The sequence below is a fragment of the Lissotriton vulgaris genome, chromosome 9 (genome assembly GCF_964263255.1).
Source record: "Lissotriton vulgaris chromosome 9, aLisVul1.2, whole genome shotgun sequence".
NCBI classification, from domain to species: domain Eukaryota; kingdom Metazoa; phylum Chordata; class Amphibia; order Caudata; family Salamandridae; genus Lissotriton; species Lissotriton vulgaris.
In genome coordinates this window covers 1,043,185,893-1,043,197,584 of record NC_141697.1, presented here as the reverse complement: position 1 = coordinate 1,043,197,584, position 11,692 = coordinate 1,043,185,893, and positions in this window count along the sequence as shown.

The window sequence follows — 11,692 nt, the reverse complement described above, 5'->3', positions numbered from 1 at the left end:
ACTCTGGCTTTCACAGGTCAATTTTGTGCTCAGCAAATATTCAAGTACATTATAAAACACGTTTTGATCAATACATAACACCAGAATAAATTGCCACATGGGGGGGTTGTGGGGACTTGTTGTTTTAGATGCCAGGCATCCGGTGCGGATCGGGTACAGCATTAGATTTTTATAATTCTGGGAGTGAGGGAATTTGTGTATGTTTTTTATCCAATTGATCTCGATATTTTGAATATTTGTATTTATGTATTTATGTATAACTAATGAAATTTCCCTTCGAAATGTATGTTATGTAAATTGCTGTGGGAATTTTACTTCATCAAAAAAAAAAATCTAATGTAAATAAATAAAATCCATCTATTGTGTTTGTAAGGTAAACACAAAAGCATTTAATTGGTATATATTTCCATCTGAGTTATTTACAATATTTTAGCTGATAACCTGCCTGAGGACGATCAAAATGTTTAGTAATTCAACATTTATTTTAAATTTCAAGTCCTTCTCAAAGGTTTGTATTTGCTTTAGGGCTGCTGGACGGGGGAAACAGATGAATCTCTTAGAGTCAACAGAATATCATATGCAAAATAAAATAATGTGTGGGCCAACAACCAAATGTAAAAATATTTAGTAACATCTTTATTCCTGTCTCCAGGGATCCAATAAATCGGTTAAAAAGATGGGTTAGAGCTAGGACCCTGGTCTCTCTTGTTCCTCAGACAAGCATGGCCCTCTCTTAGCCCAGTGACTTTGATACCGTGCAGGATAAGATAGGCATTTTTCAGTAAGATATTGAGCCAAAAAATCCACTGGAGTTAGCCAATCTAAATCAGAACTCCAACATACTTTCCACTAGTCATATAATCAACGTATTCATTGTTTATGGAGTCGCAAGTGACCTTTCAACCCTCTCAAGTTTATTAAGTGTCCTAGGGTCAGCAGTACTAAGGGTTTTTATAGTCTCAAACCCTGGGATTCTTAAAATCCAAATATGTGTGGGTAGCAAAACCCTTTTCCATATGCACCAACACTATGTTACAACTCAGAATAGTTTTTCTGATTCAAAAATTGGGATTTTTGATCCATACCAAATTGTAATCTGGAAGGAGTATGTAACAGGCATTCCTTCCCATGTGCCAGTCTGTATTATATGTATCAATGGTTTGTGACCTCAATTCCGGCTGCAAACCATTGATCAGTTACCATCTCCAAATTGGGGTAGCAACTGATTCCAAAGGGGGAGGGATCTTCTTTACACCGCTTTCTCTTCGGTAATCAGGGTGGTAGCTTTTTCGAAAATACCAATCTGTTTTTTCTTTTCTTTTAAACCATCCCAAATTCTTTGAGCGAATTCAGTCTGCTAAAAAAAAAAAGCTTTCTGATTTAAAATACAGTTGCAGGAATGGTGATCTACTGTCCCTTTCAGGCCATGATCCCTGTAATTGTTGCGAATGGCAAGGTGTTGCGAATTACAATCATCCTCATAAATATTGATTATACCGCTCATTCAGTGACCCCTTGTGATTCTTTATTGTTGGATCTGGCCTATCAGCACAAGAACTGATTCAATTTATAAAAGTTAATGCGCATTTTGTGACCACTTTTTGGACTCAAATCTAAGTATACAGGGCTATAACTCTTACGTTTTTAGGTGGTGTTATACAGTCTTTTTATTTATAACTCACAAACGTTATCATCTTTTTTAACTGCTTTTAGAACTGTAGAACACACTGTTTATTCATTTTCTTAATGAATGAGAACACGTTAATGGTTTTTGGCTATCTGTCCATTTGTCATGCTCCCAACAATGACATCAATCCAATCTGTGCTTGTGGAAAATAAGCTAAAAGTGAAACTACCACAAAGTTCTACGTTTTTGGCACAATTCATATTTTATACTGTCATGGACCCAACATCAGACAGTTGTGGATTTTGTATACAAAGAGGCAATATCAATGCAATATGGAGATTTTTGAATAGTTGAACAGTATCCTAAATTTTTCCTCTTTGCTATTGCCCATAATTAACATTTCTCCTCAGATTCATGTATGCATTTCGACCCTTTGTGACAGGAATTAATTCTGAGGATTCCAACAGGACTGCGATCCGTATGTGCTTATTTGTAAAATCTGTGACAAGAAACAAATTATTAAAACTGCACTATAGTTAGAGGAACTTTAGTTGTTTATTCATTTCTTTATTTGAGAGGGTATAGCTTTGCACTGTACTGTTTTGCTAGGTTTTAATGAAATACGTGAAAAGTAAATTCAATCTACTTGATGTGTATATATTTTTTTATTAATGCAATGTGAGCCACTTTGGCAAGTTGAGTGTTCAGGATACCCTGTGCCATGGGATATCCTGTAGGACTTCACCTTCCATCCATCCACCCATCCATCCATATTTTCCTCCATCAATCCATCCGTCCACCCACCCATCCATCCATCCATCCATGCACCCATCTGTCCACCCATCCATCCACCCATCCATCTATCCATCAACCAATCCATCCACCCTCTCTCCTTGTCTCGGCCCTCTGTCTCCTCTATCCCCAGTCTTGTTCCACTCTGTTTCTTTCTGTTCCCTGGACGCCCGCTGTGACGTCTAACCACAATCAACGACCCTTGCCCCGGGACTTCAAAAACCGACCTTTCGCGGGTCAAGACCCCAGAGACATGTCCAATGGAATAAATGGCCAGTCTAGCCCTGCTGCTGCCTATTAGGACCCCTCTAGGCAATGAACCAATTGACCACAGAAACTAACCTTTTCTTTTTCAAGAGCACAATCTTTCCTCTTCAAGAAGCTTTTGAAGCTAACAAAGTCCTGTGCGAATATGCAACTCACGCTACTTTGCAACCTAGCACGTCTTTACGTGTAACACAAACATACATGACGTGCGGGCATTAATGCGCGTAGGCTTGGGAGTGTTGTGCCTTTCATGGTGCCGTGGAAGGCTCCCTGTGTGCTGTGTGTCTTCTCCTTCCTCCTTGTGCAAGGTTTAACTTTTGTTCTGTGGTTTCCTCCTCTGAGCTTCATGAATTTTAATGGCAGTGCGGTGGCCGCCAGCATGTTCTTCCTTTTATCCCTGTCACCGCATTGCACTAAGGACAGAATCAGCCACAGGTTATGGCGAGGCTCCTGTGTATGCGTAGGGTTTCACTGACAGCAAACATTTGAGATGGCTTCTATTGTTGTTATGGGCTGAGCGCTCTGCTGCCTTTCTGCTGCAGCCCTATAACAATGTAGGGGTTTATTAGCAAGCCCCTTGCGGCGCTGGTGCCTCACTTTAAATACTAGGAAAAAGTGACGCACTGGTGCACAAGGGGTTTGCAAATAAGCCCCCGAATGTACGATTAGTAGTGGCTTATGCACGTTTCCTGTGTTTCTCAGTTATAGAAATAAATATGCATCACTGGTTTGTTTTGGTGTTTGTGGGGCATACAGGACTATGCTTACTGCGGTAATAACGGATGAACATGTTCCAGTCTATCCATCGAAATGTTCTTGATATTATGTGTCATGTATAACACTTCGGGGCAGATTTATCAACTCTTTGCGACGGTGCAAAGTCTACAAGTGATGCAAACTGGATCTTCGAGAGTTGATTTATTTGTTTTCCAGCGCAAAACAGTTACTTGCCCTGGAAAGCTGTCTAAAAATAATACAAAGAATCGTTTTTCACCACTGCATTACTTTGCATTGAGGCGGCCTCCCATGCAGCCGCGGTCCATGCAGTTAGCAGCAGTAGGCCACATGGGGGGATTTTGAGGGACGATGTTGAGGGAAAATTAAATAAATACTTAATTTTCCCTCTGCATCGTCCCTCGAAATCCCCCTCCTTGCGGCCCCAATGCCACACCGCTGTTACCTGCACGGACCGCGGCTGCTCCCATGGGTGGTAAATGGTGGGTATTTGCACGCTACAACTGATTGCTTTTGACTCAAAGCCCTGCCACCTAACATTTATACACCGGGCACGGTGCCTAACTCCTTTAAGGAGGCTGTCTTGGTGCCCCTGCTGAAAAAACCTGGAGCTGACCCGGTGGACCTTGCCAACTATTGGCCTATCTCCCTTCTGCCCTATCTGTCCAAACTCTTGGTGGCACATGTCACCAGCTGCCTCTCTCAATTTATCGAGTGTTCCAACTACCTCGAACCTAATCAAGCCGGGTTTAGACCAGCCCACTCCACCGAGGCTGTGATCCTGGCAGTTATGGACTCTCTGAGGGGTAATGCCGATAGAAGGGTGCCCCAGGCGCTTGTCCTATTGGACTTGTCGGCTGCGTTCGACAGGGTGGACCATAACATCCTTCTCCATCGTGTCGAGCAGGCCGGCATTCGGGGCCTGGCCTCTGCCTGGATTAAATCCTTCTTGTCAGGCAGAACCCAGGCGTTCCGTTTAGGCCCTTTCACGGCCGCTAAGGAACCATCCACCTGCGGAGTGCCCCAGGGATCATTCTTGTCCCCTCTGCTTTTTAATCTTCATCTCCAACCGCTCATCCACTCTCTGAAGAGGTGGGACATCATCGTCTTCAACTATGCGGACGATCTGCAAATTATCTTCCCCCTCAACACCCCCAATGCAGCTCTCGATTGTCAAGCGGTTATGTTAAACATCCAGCAATGGATGAATCATAACCAGCTCAAGCTGAACCCGGGGAAAACAGAGCTAATCCTCCCGGGTAACAGCCCCATTCACTGGGGCCCACAGTTTTGGCCGGTGGAGCTTGGCTCCCCGCCTGTTCCGGCTAGGTTGGCAAAGAGTCTCGGGGTTATCATTGACACTGAGCTCTCCCTCAAGCCCCAGGTGGGTGCTGTTGTGTCATCATGTATGTTCCAGCTAAGAAAAATCAGGAGAGTCGCCCACCTCCCTACATCTGAGGCCCTGATACAAGTCCTGATTGCCCTGGTGCTCTCCCGCCTGGACTTTTCAAACTCTCTGTACCACGGCCTACCTAAATTCCTTCTCCATAGGCTCCAAATTGTGCAGAACCAGGCGGCCAGACTGGCCTATAAAATCCCGAAGTGGCAGTCTGCGAAACCGTTACTTCGCTTCACTGACTGCCGGTTGAACAGAGGGCTGCTTTTAAGATCGGCTGCCTGACATTTAAAGCTATGTTCGGGACCTCTCCCGCCTTCCTTAAATCCCTGATCACCCTCTACTGTCCGGCACGCAACCTACGGTCTTCTCATCGTCAGCTTTTAGTCGTCCCCCCAATCAAACTCAAAAAATTTGGCGGCCGTAGATTTGCTCACTTGGTCCCCAAACTCTGGAACCCGCTGTCCCCCTGATTAAATCTTCTAACTCCCTTCTTGAATTCAGAAAACTCCTGAAAACTAGTCTCTTCACACAGTCCGGTTAGACCCCCTCCCTCGCATCTCCCAGCACCCAATCAGCGCCAGGAAACTCATGGTGTCAGAGCGCTATAGAAATCTCCCTTAAGATAAGATAAGATCTCTGAGCCCAAAAATAAGTCCTCATTCAGATAGGAATTAACTTAGAGACATGTTTTCTTTCTCCCAAACCTTGCAAAATTCACATGTGCCCCACTGTGCAGTGCTCATACGATGTTTGAAAAGTATTGTAGTGTGCAGGGACACTTGGCCCACATGCTGGTTGAACGACTACACAGATACAGTAGTACGATACTGGAACTAGGCCAGGGCATGTATGCCCTGCCCCTTTTAATGGCAGGGTCACCTGACCGGTGACACCTGTGATGGGTGGGTGTACAGTGTGGGTTAGCACTAGGTGCTACACTAGAACATGTCCAGCAGGGCACAACATCCTTCCCAAATTATAATGACAAAAAATAACAAACTAAAGTTTAACCTATGGGGAAAACAACATCATGAAACATAGCACCCATGTGTCTCTTCAGGCCGTCTGCGATCGGTGCTGGAGCTCTGCACCGGTCGACCACGAGGCTTTAGACCACTTCGGCAATGTAGTTCAGTTCAGACTGGCCTGGTCTCACTGTGTTGAAGTCTATTTCCATAGTTCTAATAGCAGTGCATTTGGAGCTGTGGTGGATTCCACTTTGGAGATCTTCTTGCAGGCGCTCAGGCTCCAGTGGACAGCCAACCTGCAAGCACGGAGTATGACCTTGGTGGATGAGGGCTTTTCTTGGAGGCGATGATGCTTTCCAGTTTCGGATAGCCTAGTAGCTTCAGACTTGCCTCTTCTGCCTGGACTCCCCTCTCACAGGAGTCTTCTGGGGGACCTTCCTGCCAGGTTGTCATGGGACTGTGTGGACTGTGCGGGCCTCTTGTGGGCCACGCGAAGGCATCGCTGAGGAACTGCCAACAGGACTACAGCCAAATCGCTCATGCATCCGCAAAGGGTGTTGTCTCAGAGTCTGAGTGCCCTCGCCATTAGAACTCGGGTTCATATGCCTCCATTGGATGGTCTTTAGGTTACCAGTCTTCATCTGTGACCTCCAGGCGTCCCAGTGCCTGTCATGGAGCTGCTGCCGATGCATCTCTCTGGTTCATGTTCCCCTCTCATAGAACTCCGTTGATGCCCTTGCCTCTGGATTACCACCTAACTGCATGGGCTGTGTGGGCCTTTCGTAGGCCGCACTGAGGGGTCGCTGCAGAACTCCCAACAGGGTCATGGCCAAGCCTGGTGTAACACCAAGGGTGAATAATTCAATGGTCGGTTATGCTCTTCTTCAGCAGGCTTCAGGGTTATGGGGGCACACAGAAGGTTCCAGGTTGGACAGCCTCCCACAGCACCGGGAGTGCCTCATTGAACTCCAGATGTCTTGAGTGTTTGGATCCACTCTGGTAGTGCAATGCTCCTTAGATGTTCTTGGTGATAATGATGCACCTGGATGGTGAATGCAATCATTTTCTTTCACTTGGGCAACAGGCAGCGATCTATTCTTTCGGTGACCCTGTGGAGTGAGCAGGACTGGAGGGACACCGTGCCCAATTACGGTTGACCTCATGGCAGGTGCACTTGCTAGATGTGGCACCATTGATGCCAAACGGCCAGTGACAGGCGAGTGGATGGTTGCACTGTGAAGCATTGGGCCAGGACGCTTATCGCACTTGCTAGTGGCTTACAATTGGTCCTCCGGTGAAGCGGTCTCCAGTGATGTCTCTGTAGCCCGGTGGCTGACTTGTGCTGAACACCTTCTCCTGTGCTGGCGCAAGTCCTCTGTCCTGTCGCTCTTCACCTTTTCCCTTTGGCACACCTGTGGTGGTTGTTTGCCCTGTGACTTCATGCCACTCTCCTTTCCTCCTTCCGGCCAGGTTCCTCATTCAGATGTAGCATCCTGCCACATGTCTCATGTTTGTGCAACATGGACATATCGCTGGTCATGTCCAGTTCTTAGGACTGTCTGTACTTGCTGCGGACCTGGGGCAAGTCTGTCCTGTCACTAGGACATGCTTCTTATGAATGTGGGCCTCTTGCAGTACCCATCCCCTCCTCAGGGATTTTCATGGTTCTGCTCTACCAGGATGGCAGGTTACCTCTTAACTCAAGGGTGTCGTGCTTGTGCCTCGAGCCTGCACCGTCGTGGCGCTTGATCCTGCCGCTGTTCAGGCATGCATGGCGAGTTGGTCACTTTGTGTTAAATGCCCCTTGCTTGTGGTGAGATGTGGTATCCTGCAACGTGTTAAGGGTCTCTGGAGCACATGTTGCAATGGCAGCTTGCCACGTGCAGTGTGCAACTCTCCTCTTGTCTGTTTTGGGTCACATGTGACCCCGTCTTGAGGCAGCGTGAGGGAGGAAACTGTTCTGTTTGGTCCAGTGCAGGGCTTTGCCATTGCATTGGAGATGTGGAGGCTCTCCCTGCTGCCTTCAGCATTGCTTCTCCTCAGAGAGGTCTCTCTCTCCTGGCCCCAAAACCCTTCGCACACTTGATCTTCCTCTGGGGCGTCCTCTTCTGACACTTTGTGTGCATGCTCTTTTTTCTCGCGCTGATGGCCGTTCACCACTGGGTTTTTGCATCGCTATCTCATTGCTTGTGGTGGCGTCAGACAGCCACTCGGGGGTGCCTGCACTGTGCACATCCTTCTTGTATTTGATGTGGGGCTTGCTGCCATCTTATGCTTTGCTGTCCGTGGTTTCACTACCTTGTACTCCTCTTGGCTACTTGATGTTTTTCTTGACTAGGCTTTTATTTTATTTATTTAGTTAATGAATTCTTATAAAGCGCAGACTTTACCCGAAGGTGTCAGAGCACTGTACAATAGAACCAGTTACGTTGCATGAGAGAACTGTTACAGGAATGGAAACAAATAAAAATAGCATGCCATAGAATCAAAGCGACACAGGCATAAGACACACTATCTCAAGCACAGCAAGCACAGACTGTACAAGCAAAAATATGAATATAAATGACAAATTGTACAATGAATAAAGAACTTCCTGGCAAAAAATAGCAGGCCATAGAATCAAAACAATGCAGGCAAACGGAACACAAAATCAAGCGCAGCAAGAACAGGAAGTACAAACAAAAATATAAATATTTGTGACAAATTTACAATGACTAAAGAACTTCCTGGTGGGGTTTGAGCAGGAGGGAATTAGTTCTGAAAGTGTCTTTGGAATAAAAGAGATTTTAGGTCCGCTTTGAAGATCTGGATGGAGGTGATGGCACGGCGCGAAGAAGGAAGCGAGTTCCAGATTCTCACCGCATTACCTGGAAACGATTGTGCCATCAATTTTTCCCTTTTAAAGGAGGGGGGCTTAAGAAAGAGCTTTTCCGCATTCCGAGACGGTCTTGAGCCTCCAGACAATTTCAGTTTATTCGCCAGTTAGCGAGGGGAGGAAGAGTGTACAGCTTTGTGGGTGATGCACGCCGTTTTGTAGATAGCGCTAGCCTCGATGGGAAGCGATTGGAGAGAAGACAGGATAGGAGTGATGTGGTCACTTCGTTCGGACCCTGAGATGAAGCGAGCTGCTGAATGGAGGAAGGATTTGAGGGGAGAGAGGTGAGATTTTGGAAGGCCAGTCAGAAGAGAATTACAATAGTCCAGTCTAGAGAGAACTAGCGATTGGACCAAGGTTTTTAGGTCATTCTTCGGGAAGAAACGACGAATCCCCCATAAAAGGCGCAGGTGATAACGTGCACTCTTAACCATGGAATTGATGTGCGAGCTTAGGTTGAGTCTTTTGTCAAGTATGACACCGAAGGATTTAGCGCAGTCCACAATGATGGGTTTGCTGTTGAGTAGATTCAACTGATCCAACCAGGATTGAACAGGAGGTGGGGTAAGAGAGCTAGATAAGAGGAGGAATTCCGTTTTGGAGGGATTGAGAATGAGTTGGTGCACCAACATCCAGTTGTGAATAGCGTTGAGAGTAGAGCTGAGTAGTGAGAGATCATGAGGGGAAGACACCTTGAGGTATATTTGGGTGTCGTCCGCATAGAGATGGTAGAGGATTCCAGATTTGCTTAGGAGGTTCCCTAATGGTTCCAGATAAAGATTAAACAGAGTGGGAGAAAGGATAGAGCCTTGAGGGACGCCTTGACCAACCACCAGTGGAGACGAGAAACTGTTCGCAATCTTAATCATTTGGGATCTGTCCGAGAGGAAAGAGGCAAACCATTTGAGTACTGTGCCTTCCACACCCATTCTCTGATGAAGAATGTTCAGGAGGGTGTTGTGATTAACAGTGTCAAAAGCTGCAGAGAGGTCAAGAAGAATCAGAAGGCACGATTCCCCTGAATCGAGAATATGCAGCCCATCATCGATCACTTTCAGCAGGGCTGTTTCAGTGCTGCAATTTTGAATAAAGCCCGACTGGAACATGTCAAGGAGATTATTGTCCATAATGTGTTGGGACAGTTGTTTTGCAACACATTTTTCTGTGATCTTTGAAAGAAAAGGGAGATTAGTGATGGGGCGGAAGTTATTGAGGTCATTTGCATCTGCATTGGTTTTTTTTTTAAAGGGAACTAACCTGTCCTGTTTTGAGGACAACTGGGAGGGATCCTTGATTGAGGAAGAGATTGACTAGCCTGGTCCAGTAGGAAAGAGTGTTAGTATAGAAATCAATGGCGTTGCCACTGGGTATGGGGTCAGAAGAATGGTTGGAGGGTTTGGTTTCGCGGATGCATTTGAGGAGATCAACCTCCGAGATTGCAGCAAAGTTCTGCCAGGGGACTAAGGATTTTTGCTCCTCAATGGGGGTGGGATGGGTGACCTGTTCTACCAGAGATTTTACCTTTTGATCGAAGAATATAACGAACTCAGTTGCTTTCTTTGAAGCCTCCTCAGGCTTGATGGTTAGGGGAGATCAATTTGGGTTTTTGATGAGGTCGAAACGTTTTTTGGGTCTGTTTTTAGCTGAATCGAGGAGGGATGTGAAATGAGATGTTTTTTCCTGGAAGATGTGCTGGTGGAATATGGATCTTGCTGAGTGTAAAAGAGAGAGGTTGGGGGTGGATGGAGAATGTCTCCAGTGCTTCTCCAAGATTCTGAGGTTTTTCCTTTCATCATAGAGAGCTTTGTTGAACCAAGAAGCTGGTGGGGTGGGTCTTTTCCTTTTGCTTTGCTTTCGATTTCGACTGCAAGGATTGAGAGGCAAAGGGGAGTGAGATCGTTGGGGTCTATACTAGGAAGTGAGCGCATAGCAGAATCACATAGAATCTCAAGATCAATGTTTTTTGTGTTGCGGAACCACGTAGAGGCTCTTTTAGGTTGGCCGAGAGTTAAAATGTGGGAGAGGTGAAAAAAGAAGGGAATGAGGAAATGGTCAGACCAGTCAACATGGATGGGTGAAGCAGTGGTAATCTGGTCTGATTTTGATATCACAAGGTCCAGAATTGAGCCCTTGGCGTGTGTAATTTCCGAGCATTGTTGGGCAAGATCGTTAGCTGAGAGAAAGGTTGCAAGCTTGTTTGCAGCCGAGTCTTCCACAGAGCCCCAGAGGAGATTGAAATCACCTAAATCAGACCATACTAAAAGATGTAATACATTTAGATCAAGCTAACAATATCCCTTGGCTAATATATGTTAGAAGGTCTCTTACAGACCCGGGCTTAGCTGATTTATATATATCACGCCAAACACATGTATGCCTTTTTCCAAGATTAAGCTGAAAGAGGCCTTTTTCAAAATATGTGAGCTAGAAAGATGGCAACGCAACCAAAGTAAAGCTATGGATATTCATTACCATACCTTGCCTAGAATCCCCAAGAGTCATGATTCCTATCTCTCCTTTATTACTAACAATACGCATCAATATATTTTAACAAGGATGAGGTTAAATTGTTTCCCCTTGATGGTAGGGTACCCTGCGCATGTATACTCACTAAATAACCTGCTCCAATGTCCTTGTGATGGCTTGTCTTCCCAAACCATGTCTCAGATCTTATTTTTTTGTCCTTTTTACAAAATGGAAAGAAAAAAGTATATCCTCCCCTTGATAACAAAACTGAGTTTAGTTTCAAGTTCTACAGCTCTTACGGTTATTACAGCTTGGAAACACCTTATATTTGTTGCATGGTTGCAACATTTTTATATTCAGTTCTTCATATAAGGAGAAGTTCAACAGACAGGGGTGTTGTTTTAATTGACAAAATAGATAAAACTCTCATGCCTGGAAAATGTTTTATTGTATGGTTTTAAAATGTAAAACAAAAGGGTTTTAAAATGTGCTACGCGGATTTGTTCTGGGGAGTTGTATTTTGTAATTGCATGCCTCATCAAATCCTTCTCACAATGAACTGA